This window comes from Dermacentor albipictus, chromosome 8 (genome assembly GCF_038994185.2).
Source record: "Dermacentor albipictus isolate Rhodes 1998 colony chromosome 8, USDA_Dalb.pri_finalv2, whole genome shotgun sequence".
NCBI lineage: Eukaryota > Metazoa > Arthropoda > Arachnida > Ixodida > Ixodidae > Dermacentor > Dermacentor albipictus.
Window position 1 is genome coordinate 112,537,037 of NC_091828.1, and position 12,007 is coordinate 112,549,043.

The following is a 12,007-nucleotide window of genomic DNA, read 5'->3' on the forward strand; positions in this document are numbered from 1 at the left end:
CTGTTGTAATTTTGTTCAACACCACCAAAGTTATTGTGTATGCTTCCACACTGCAGGAAACAGAACAAAGCTCTGCGTAAATCCACGATATTGTGTGCAAAACAAGCCAAGGCTGGGAGGAAAACCCCCACTTCACGATCGCAGGAGCCAAGCTCGCCGCTACACCAGCAATCAGAAACAACCCTTATGGTATCTGGGATGTGCGATAACCATTAAATACGAAGTGAACACTTCAGAGCTATGATAGTTTTTCGATTTCTGATCGCCGAACTGAAATATACAGTTGCATGTGCTGAGAAATCGCACAGGGACGGGATCTCTCACTTCGCATGGAACAGGGGTGTCACCTGCAGCAGACACACTTCATTCTGTTGCGAATATTTGCTCCTGTATGTTTTTGTCCTCGGGGAGGCCAGCTCGGACCCCACAACAGCAAGGCACTGTCCTTTGTGTTATCGTACGAATTTTCTCTCCTGATTTCTTGTTCACTGGTTGTCACTGAAGCTCTCTATGGACTATGGCTGCTAATCGCAGAGGCCACGATTATAATGTGATACTCGGACCGCATGGTGGTCAAACCCCTTTTACATGGCGGCCAGCGCTTCTAGCGCCACCGGTGAAAGCTGGGTGATCGATGTCTAAATACATGTAAAAGGAGAATTCGCTTTTCTCGGCAACCACTGCACCAAATTTGACGAGGTTTTTTGCATTTAAAAGAAAAACTTAGAATCTAGTGATTGTTGGTTCCGAATTTTCGAGTTAGGTTGTCAATTTTTTATTAAAAATTGGCAAAATCAAAATTTTTCAGTAAACGAAACTATCAAGTCTACAACTCTAACTCAACTACGAAAAATGATAATACAATTCTGTGAATTGTTTCTAATAGTACATCTAAAGCGGACAAGATTGATATGCTACACATGAATATAAAAAAATTAATAATAAAGAAATACCACTCTTGCAAAACCCTTCTAACCAACGTAACAAATTCACGTAACGTGTAAAATGACATATTGAGTTTGTCCGCTTTGAATGGTCTAACGAATGCCTTTTACAGAACCGCGATATCAGTTCTTGATGCGGAGCTATGAAATTGTAAACTTCGTGCTTCTATACTTTTCAAATGGTCAAATATTTGAAAATCGTTTTAAGAAAGTTCAAGCCCTAAATCTAAATTCCGCTTCCAACAGTCACTAGAATTTAACTTTTTCTTTCAAATGCAACAGATTTCATTAATATCGGTCCAGGGGTTATCTCATAAAAACGTTTTTTTTTGCGTTTTGCATGCATTTGAACAGGCCGCGTCGGAGTTGGGCCCGAGCGAAAGCTTCCTCTTTTAAGAGTGGAACGCCGATAGCATTCACAGATACCTGACTGCTTCGCACGCTTCCCGGCAACTGCAACTTATGTAACCGCAACGTTTACCTGTGAACGCTAGCGGCGAACGCTATGCACGAAGGCGAGCGTTCTGGTAGAAACGCGGCCTCTTGCGTGGGCCGATCCCGGAGGTAGTGCACTGCCCCGCCAAGAAAACAAAACATCATTTTCAGGCTTCTGTTATTGTTTCGCACTACTTTTAATATCCAAATCTGAGAAGATTTAACGTAAAAGACGCGTTGACGGTGTTTTGTTTCATGACATTTGATTGTGCGCTGCCGTTCTCAAAATTCCCAGAAATAACTTCGTCAAGAATGTAGGACAAGATATGAGCGAGGCTTGGCATATGCATATGCCTAAACATATACGGGAATTTTCGCTCATGGGGACGCCGGTGCTGAACGCCGACGCCGGATTCACATTGCATTCACATTGATTCACATTGCATTCGCACATGCATTCACAATGCATCGCAAAAGCTCTCGCTTTCATGTGATGCAAAAATGCGCCACCCCGTTTTCTCCAGTGTCCACCTGCGTCACAGGAAAGAGCCGGCAGCCACGCGATCCGTGTATGGCGCTTCAATCGCTGAGCAGTGCGCATGCGTGTTGCCTTTATTCTTAATTGGAAGTCCGTGCTACTGCGCCTGTGAAAACCTGTTGGGAACCTCGTGCTCTTGTGAGCCTGTGCGCATAAGCATTTTATTGTACGCTTTCTTCTGGTCTTCTAGGAGACTGGTAAATCAGCTGTGTGAGTGTAGCGCCTGTGGCATTAGCACGTCTTCTGTTTCTCGTGTCTTGTCTTATTTACGCTCAAATGGCTAAATCGAAAATGTTCCACGTTCTTTTCTGCGTTACGTCTGCAGGACTGAACACGCTGCCCGGTAAGCTTTCCGTTGCCATAATATAGTAATCGTAATGACAATGAAACTGGCACCATGAAAATTGGTCGTGAGTCCCTTTAAGTACATATTCAGGAGGCTGTCCCTGTCAAAGCTGTCCTTATTGATACACCACGTCACGAAACCTTTGCTTACCGCCGACGCCATGCGCTTTTTACTTTAGCGCGCGTGTTTAATGGTATCTTCGACTGGTCGCCTGTATGCCCCGAAGCAGAGTCGGGTAGATCGGTCGTTTCCCGAGCTCAAAGGTAGGGGACAAGCGCGCAAGCCGAACGTGCGACTCGCTCTCGGAGGAGGAAATTGGTGATGCGAAACCACGTGACTACTGCCAACGTCCGATGATTCGCCTATCCAAAGCTCCCGGCGCTGCCCGAAAAACCGGCGGACGTGCCGGCGGGACGAGCGTTCGTCGAGACGCCAGCATGCAGTAGCCTAGGTTGCTACTGCGCAGCGCTGCGTCGCCAACAGCAGCGACGCGGCGCTGCGATGACGTTTCAATCTCGATGACTGCTCCGACGACAGGGCTCGGAGCGCCTCAGAGCGCTCCAAGATAGAGGAGAGCAATCGAGAAGAACCAGCCGAACGCAGGGCGCGCACCCTCTTTCAACCAGCCGAAGACAACGCCGCTCGCGAGAGCGCTCCAGAGTGCTCAGAAACGACCAGCCGAAGATAGCATAAGACTGCTGATTTAATCTTGCAGATCTATCTTTCTGTATACATATATAGCGCATGTGTTGTTGATCTTTCATTGTCCTCGTCTTACGCGCTGTTTCCCCGTCCCATCTTGGTGTCGCTATTTTAGGATGAAACATGAACGTGTTGGAACTGTTATGGCAGATCATTATGCCAGTAATCAGGCAAAATCGTTATCTTTATCTAGAAACAACGAACTTTTATCTTCCAATTAGCAAAATTTACATTAGCAAAGCAATACCACTTAAAGCTGTGAGCGTATACCTTATTATACTTCAGCTAGCGCGCCTTTATCACAGAGCTGTTTGTAACAAACACGCATATATATATATATATATATATATATATATATATATATATATATATATATATATATATATATATATATATATATATATATATATATATATATATATATATATATATACACGAGAAGAAAGGGGGTTAACCGAGGGGCAGTGGCGTAGCTAGGTCGTCTGGCACCCGGGGCCCATAGGTCTTCTGTCAACCCCCCCCCCCCCCCCCTCCCGGGTGCAGCTGGCAGAAAGGGTGTCTTCAGACGTATATGACATCCGACCCCCCCACTGGCCCCTTGCACCCGGGGCCCACGGCCCCCCGGCCCCCCCTGTTGCTACGCCACTGCCGAGGGGCCCGATTTCCATCCACTTTACTTTCCATTAATTTATCGTTTCTTCATTTCATTTATTAAGCACAAGTAATTTCCCCTATGTTGTCCTTGGTGTCAGTGTTTGTTGGCTTCTTATGATATGACTAATATATATTGTAGCGTTCCTAACTAGAACGGCAACAGAAATGACATCATCTAAGTGAGACGGGTGTCGTCCGCCATTTTATTCCAACTTCTTCCTTCTCACTTCTCCCCTAGCACCTTCCTTCGTCTTCTTTCATGCGTCCAGCGCAGACCGCTTCACTCTTCCGGATTTCTTTTAATTACACCTCCTGGGGTAATACTTGAATACGTTTCCAATAGCGGCGCACTCCGTTTGGCCCGAGGCTCCGGCGTACCAGACATTCTTCAATATTCCATGCTGGCATGCAGTCTTAATAACTTGAAATGGTCCGCAATATTTTGAATTTGAGGGCACAGCTCCTTTCCTTACAAGGACATAGTCTCCAGGCTGTATGTCCGGTATCTCGCTACTGTGCCTTTTATCAAAGTTTCGCTTCATGCGGCGCTTGTAGATCTCCTGTTCTTTGACAGTTTTCCTTACTTCCGCAAGTTCGAGGTTCTCTAGGAGACCTAGCTCACGATCTGCAGGAAGTATGGGCGCTGTACCTGAAGTTACAAAATGAGGGCTGCAGCCTAAACTCGTGGTGTATGATCTGTTGTGATGCTTCACAGCGGCCTCGAGACAGCACTTCCAGCCACCGGCAAAGTCTGGATACATCTTCAGATACTGTTTGATGTCTCGTATGGCACGTTCCGCTAGGCCGTTTGCTGCCGGGTGGTATGGAGAAGAATACTTTATCATGATGCCGTGCTCCTGGGCCCACTTTGATAATTTGGCACTCCGAAAAGCCGGCCCGTTGTCGCAGACGAGCGTCTTTGTGTGTTTAAAACACTCAGCTTTGAGGAGGTCTATTACGCTGTTTGCGTCTTCTTTGCCAGCTTTAGCCGCAATCGTCCGTGTGCACTCATCTATGGAGAGCAAGAAAGCTTGCGTTCGCTTGACTCCTTCCCCCTTCTTTTTGAGCTCCGCGAAGTCCAAATGAATTACTTCGAACGGGATGCTTGAATATTCAGGGTTTGTCATAACGTCTGTCGATTGCTTGAATTTAACTTTGTTCACCTGGCAGAGGTGGCATGTGCGGATGTAATGGCTGATGTCGTTTTTCATGCCCGGCCATGTGAATCTCATGAGCAATTTCTTATAAGTGCGCCAGAAGCCATCATGTCCACCCGATTCAGGGGTGTCGTGATATAGATGAAGAATCCTTGGAATCATAGTTGGTGGTACGTGATACCTTCCATTGATAAACTGGAGCTCTTCTGTACCTTCCCATAGCTTAATATGATTGATTGTATCTGGATTATTGCTTGATTCCTGTACAAGTAATCTTGATAGTGCGTCAGCGTCAGTGAGGAGCGGGCCAGGACGGTGCGAAATTACGAAATCAAATTGTTGCAGATAGTTCACCCATCTAGCAATGCGGCCTCTTGGCTGGGCCATGCTCAGAAGTTGAGTCAATGCTTGATGGTCCGTGAAAAGTATGAATTTGGCACCTTCCAGGTAAGTACGAAAGTACTGCACAGCTTTTAAGACGGCCAGAGCTTCCTTTTCTGTGGTACAGTAATTGATTTCGGCGGGTTTCAGGGTATAGCTGTAGTACCCCACGACGTAGTGTTTGGTTTGATCAGCTTGTTTGGATGGCTTCTGGTATAGAACTGCACCGGTAGCATAATGTGATGCGTCCGTGTTCAGCACGAAAGGCAAGGAAAAATCCGGTATTCGCAAGATGGGGTCCGACGATATTAGTTTTACAAGCTCACGATAGACAGCTTCGCACTTCTCGTCCCAATGAAAAGGCACGTCTTTCTGAGTTAAACGTGTGAGGCACCTTGTTCTCAGTGCGTAGTCTTTGATAAACGCCCGGAAGTGTCCTGCAAGGCCAAGAAAAACGCGCAAGGAGTGCACATCATAAGGCTTTACCAGCTTGGAGATTCTCTCTACCGATTCTTGCTTGGTGCTTTTAGTCTGTCCATCAAACACCCTGCCAAGAAATACTACGGTATCTTGAAAGAACGCACTTTTCTTGAAGTTGACTTTGAGTTGGGCAAGACTGAGGGCATGAAGAACTTTTGAAAGATGACTACGGTGTTCGTCCTTTGTCTTTGAGTAGATGATGATGTCGTCGATGTACACATTGCAAAATGTGCCCATGGAGGTAAGGTTTCAGAATGTCCGTCATAATCTTCTGAAACCACGCAGGGGAGTTTTTCCAACCAAATGGTAGGCGGTTGTACTCAAACAAGTCAAATGGGGTTATGAACGCGGTGTACTTCTTCGTTTCTTCACTTAGTGGAATCTGCCAAAAGCCCTTGCAGAGATCTATTCGTGAAAACCAATGGCAACCACCGGTTTCGTCAATGATGTCGTCGATTCTCGGCATTGGATAAGGTATCAATTCAGTTTGACGATTGAGAGCCCGGTAGTCTGTGCAGAGGCGGAATGTCCCGTCTTCTTTAGGTGCAATAGTGATAGGAGAAGCAAATGGGGATACAGAAGGCCGGATGATACCTGCGTCTAACATTTCTTGCAACTCCTTTTTCAGCCACACCTTTTTATCTCTGGACATATTATAGGGGGTTCTACGAACCACTGTTTTATCTGCGAGCTCGAAAGGAACGACATGGGATTTCATTGCTGGAGGGTAGCTTCCTATGCATATAAGCTCTGGGTACTTAGTCTTGATGTCTTCGTGGTGAAAAATTAGCCTTGATACACTAGGTTCTTCACCAGGGTCTTCTGTTCTTATCGTGTCTTCGGCCATTACCTTGTCATCCCAATAGAGGTTCATCTTAAGTTTTTTCATGTCTGGACGGGACAAAAGAAAATCGTAGGTGACATTGGGAATGGCCAATACATCACTGGTAATAGCATTTCCTTGAAATTCAATAGCCAGGGTTACTCATTCGCTATGCATGGTCACTGACCCATCGTAGGCTTGGACACGCAATGTTCTACCAGCGTGCAGACGACTGGCATCCACTCGAGTCTTGTTGATAATAGATACCGAAGCTCCACTGTCAACGAGAGCCTTCACTTCAATGCCATCTACCTTAATGGGGGCGTACAATAAGCTTGACGACACCAAATATACTGTCTCACTGAAGCTCTTTTTCTGGGGCTTGTGATGCACGGTAGACAGATTATGTGGAAGTAGGTTGCCGTGAACTGCGGTAATTGGTTCTTCACCATCCTCACAGTCATGATTTACGCTTCCCAGAGATTTGTTTATGAAGCTGTGTTCACATTCAGTTGACGGCAACGACTCTAGATTGGAATCAAGTTGCTCTGTTCTACCATCTGGCTGTCTTCTCGATGTAATTCTTGGCACTGAGGTCTGTAGAAAGTTCAGAAGGTCATCAAACGTTCTTGGACCTTTGAGCTGGACATGACTACGGATCTCGATACACAACCCTTGCGTTATCAAAGCTACAACAGCAGAAGACGACAGCTTCGGTTCTGCAGAATACAACAGGCGACGCTTCTCAAGACAGTACTCAAGCAGAGAGCCACCTGTATAACTGAACCGCAGTGCCGCATCCCATCTTTCTACTGCGTTGCCTTCGAAAGCCCCTAAAAAGTTGCTTTTCCACAGTTCCCAACATGTTGTTCCATAATCCATGAGTTGCACGTCATACCATTTTCTGGCTATACCGCCCAAATAGCGGCGCATATGCAAAATCTTTTTGTCGTCGGAGTGCCACAGATTCTTGTCACAGGCGTACTCGAAAAAACACAGCCAGTAGTGTGCATTTTGAGATTTTCCTTCAAAAACATCTGGTTCAACAATACTTCGCGCTGACTGCTCTCGACTAAGCGCTTGGACGAAAGTTCTCATTATTTCGATCTGTTGTATAATGTTCCTTTGCAGTTCCATAACACTCAAGTCTAGGCTCACCTTCCCGGCAGGCGTTTCCTCTTTGAGGGTGCCACGTCGTATGGGTTCCAGAACGAGTTCGCTCAGTGTCTGCAGTTGTAGATTCACTGTCACCGATCCTGTTTGCACGAGGGCTTGGCGGCTGATTGCAGCTTGTTGCAGTACCACGTTGATCAGCGCGGTAGAACTAACTTCAAGAGGAAGGTCCGTCGCTGGCTCACCGTGCACTTGGTATCGGGTGAACACAACAGACTCTGATGACGCCTGGTCGACGAAAAACGTCACCCGCATCGCTGGTCTTCGAAAACTGTCGACTGCGCCAAAATGTAGCGTTCCTAACTAGAACGGCAACAGAAATGACATCATCTAAGTGAGACGGGTGTCGTCCGCCATTTTATTCCAACTTCTTCCTTCTCACTTCTCCCCTAGCACCTTCCTTCGTCTTCTTTCATGCGTCCAGCGCAGACCGCTTCATATATATATATGTATAAAACCCGCCGTGGTTGCTCAGTGTCTATGGTGTTGGGCTGCTGAGCACGAGGTCGCGGGATCGAATCCCGGCCACGGCGGCCGTATTTCGATGGGAGCGAAATGCGAAAACACCCGTGTACTTAGATTTAGGTGCACGTTAAAGAACCCCAGGTGGTCGAAATTTCCGGAGTCCTCCACTACGGCGTGCCTCATAATCAGAAAGTGATTTTGGCACGTAAAACCCCATAATTTAACTTTTTTTAAGTGTATATATATATATATATACATATATATATATATATATATATATATATATATATATATATATATATATATATATATATAAAGGATTCGCACTCTTCGTACTGATGAACAGTACAGCCTAGACAATGCGGACCACCGAAACCACGGGCAATTCGTGCGATAGAGCCTCGAACGGTTGAGGCAGCTTAAACAGTGTCATTTGCACGGTCACACGAACAGCAGACGATATTCCATGTATGGACTCCAAAATCTCGTGTTCGTTACTCGTCTCAAATTGACACCGTCTAGTGAACAAGGGTGGCGGGCAAGATAAGACCTTTCTTGTGAAGAACATAATGACCGTCTTGTCAAATTCCGCCATGTTGGCATTTCGAGCCAATCAGAGAAGCTGCAGCAGCCCTGCGGGCCAATCGTATCTGACAAGATGGTGAATTTTTTTGAACACTTTACTTATTTCAGCCCCAACATCACATGCGTCTTCAATTAACGTTGCAATATATCCGACGCTTCATATATGCGCTACTCTGTTTTGATACACGAGAAACCTTATGCATAGCCCATGTTAGCGTTTTTATACAGTGGGGCGCGTTTTCATTTATTTATAGTTTCGAAAGTCAATTTTAATTCATTGATGTGCTAATTAGGTTACAACTCCTATAGCATTTCATTGTTTTTATTTTTTTTTTGCACAATGTTAGTATACTACAATTTCTATGCCAAGAAACGAGGGAGAACAAGTTGTAATCCACCATAATGTAAAGCAGTGACGTCACATGGTTAACTTGGGAGCTGCGCATGCGGTCTCCAGTGTCGCGCTCGCGCGCACTTTTGGACACCGGAAACTTCCGGCAAGAGGACAAACAGCACAGAAGGCTGCAGGCAGCTTGCGGAGACACGTTCCGCTCGTTTGTGTACGTGTGGGGCTTTCTTCCTTCCCCGAAATACTGCGCGAGCGTGCGACGAGATCTTGGGAAAGTGGTCTGGTAAAAAAGCTCGCCGTCTTCCTGTAGCCAGACGACGCAGGTCACGTACGTCTGCTCGGCAGCGAACGCCGGCGGCGAAGTGTAGCAGACGACGTGCGATTTTGCGGCGAAAATCATTTGTCTAATGGAGCTGTTTGTTCTAATCGTACCCCCATGCAGAGAACACCACTTAGCAATCCTGTAATTGATAATTGTTGCACGAACAGTTAAAAGCAGCAGCTATGTATGACGCAGATTTTTTTTTTTTTTGGTGACACATATCAGTTGATAAATAAAATGAAGTGATATCTGCGACACTTCGTGTAAAGGCGGTATTAAAAGTTCGATCAGCAATTCGGATTCACAATTAGCCTCTCGTGTACGAAAAAACGCTCATAAGAACGATTGCCAGCCAATAGCAGTGGGCAGCGATATGATACGGAAGTGCCAACCAATTTCAAGCAGGTCTTATGATCAAAAATCGGTCTGGATATGAGAGGAGCTAGCCAGGGCTAGACGTGTGTGAGTGTGTGTTGGGGGAGGGGGGGGGCACGCCGAACACATGCTCCGCCCCCCCCCCCCCCCCCGAAATTTCTGTGTAACAGGGTACCTGGCATGAAACGACGTGCGACAACATCACCGCCAAGATAACGATCGAGCTTCCATTGAAAAAAAATCCTTGGCTACGCCACTGGATGTGAGACGTTACCGCAAAGCTTTTTGAAGCCGGCGTACCACGCACCAACAGGGACGAAGGCAGCTGTGTTTTGACATCAATAAGAGAGTCCGCGGTGGCGCTAATCACCGACATCAATAAGGCAAACGTTAAGGGTACGGGGAATAAAACTAAGAAAGCGCTCGTTTCATAAAATGCGGTTGGTTTGTCGGCCAAACCAGCAGAGCTGAGCGATTCCGAAAGCAGACGACGCGGCGTTGTTAAAGGGACAGTGGCGCCACCTCCAGACGGACCGGCACACTCGCACTCGCGGCATCTCAGCCTTCAAGATCGGATACCGCTCGCTTGCAATCTCGGAAGCCACGGCGGCGCCGATTCATGTCACGGCGCCGCCGCAGGTAAGCGAGAGGTAGATCGAAAAAGAACACAAGCAAACCGGCGCCGCTCGCGTAACGGGCCAATGAGCGCGGCTTTGGGACGGGGAAAAAATACACCCGTAGGAACTGGTTTCTCGGCCAATGAGCGGCCACGTCTCGGAGACCAAGTTCCGCCCGTGGCATCCGTCGCATCTCGGGGGACTCGTAGAACCTCGGACCCGCGGTTCGCTCTCCTGCCCTGGTTGGAGTTCTCGCGACTCGGTCCCGGACCCGTGGCACCGCCCACAGTGCTGTGCGCGTTGTTCGCGGTAGAAGTTGTGCGCCCCGCACGGGCGGCTTGGTCGTGCGCGCTCGCTCAAAAGTGGTGCGCCGCTGCTCCCGATTGCTGCATCGTTCTCGGGCAAAAAAAGTGCTGCGGCGGCGGCGAGCGCTCTACATCGGCCAACGAAGCGAGACATTCTTCCCAGCTGAAGAGGAACTGCGCCGCAACCACGTCTGCTGCGAGCCGGCGAGCGACCCAGGTATAGTGTTTGTGCGTGCGTGTGCGTGTGTGTGTGTGAACCTGCGCAACAAACTCGGCGCCGCTCCTTCATTCAGGCACGCAGTGGAGATGGTGCCCCTGCGTTCCGTCGCGTGTCAGAAAGCTGTTTCGGCCGCGGGTCAAGGCGATCGGCGCCGCGAAATACTACTGCGATGAGTGTTCGACTCAAGGGGGCTAGCTTATGCCGTGTTTCGATCTCTTATTTTTGCGCTTCCCTTTACGGAGCGGGCCATAGAAAAAAAAATGCTACGTTCCTCGCAGTAGTCGTTCTCCCTTCGCCGAAACGTCACTCGTGTGAGCCTGGCCGCTCGTTTCACAAGCGGCGCGGACAGTAGTGAGGGCAGGGGTGGGGGGGGGGGAGGTAGTAGGCCTGGATATTTTATTTCTCCCCCTCCTCTTAGCTAGGCCTAGCCTCAAGAGCGGGGCACGGCTTCGCCGCATTCTCGAGAGGAATGTCCGGCTATCGTCTGCTACGCGCGCCGCCCGGTGAACGAAGTGACGTTTCGGCTTCTTGCTCGCTAACCTTCTCAAGTGCGAGTTTTCCGAAACCGTAAGCGGCGTTTTGAAATCTCTCCCCCAGATCGAACGAAAAGTGCAGCTTAGCGGCGCTTAGCAAGGCCGCGTGCTACAGCGACGTGGTCCATTAGTTTTTCTTTGTTTTGTTTTCGTTCCCTTGCGAAGCCGGCTGCTGCGGCCGCTTCAGGACGTACGACCTGTTGATATCTGCTCAGAAGATGGCGGCTCGCGTACGTGTGTGTGGGGGGAGCGGGGGGGAAGGAAAGACGGGGGTGCGTTCGTGGGGTGACGTCACCTGCCAATTTCTGGGTTTGCGCCGTGGGCGGGCCTGCGTAGGCGGGCACCGTACGGGGAGGTTTGTTTTGACGGCCCAATTTATGCCAGAGGGAAGTGATTCCTCCCGTGTGTCTTCCGCTCGATCTCTTTTCTTTTTTCTGTCTCGCTGGCGGCCCCGTTCGATTGCCCTGCTCGTCATGGGTGGGTGAGGGCGAGTGACGTCGCTTTCAAGTGTGTCCGTGCGCGATCAACCTTTGCGAAGGGTTCAAAGGTTGTTGACGCCTCTGCCGTCTACGTGCGCTCACGTCTCAACGCCCACCGTGTGTG

The 12,007-nt window shown here is 48.3% G+C and overlaps 1 protein-coding gene across 1 annotated transcript in view; it reads left to right on the forward strand.

Annotated features, from left to right (window-relative positions):
- Nucleotides 1–10,407: 10,407 nt before the first annotated feature.
- Myo10A (Myosin 10A) overlaps nucleotides 10,408–12,007 on the forward strand; it is a 159,166-nt gene continuing 157,566 nt past the window's right edge. Inside the window, exon 1 of the mRNA XM_070524149.1 lies at nucleotides 10,408–10,868. The gene's annotated coding sequence lies outside the window, so the exon portion shown is untranslated. The remainder of the gene's footprint in view (nucleotides 10,869–12,007) is intronic.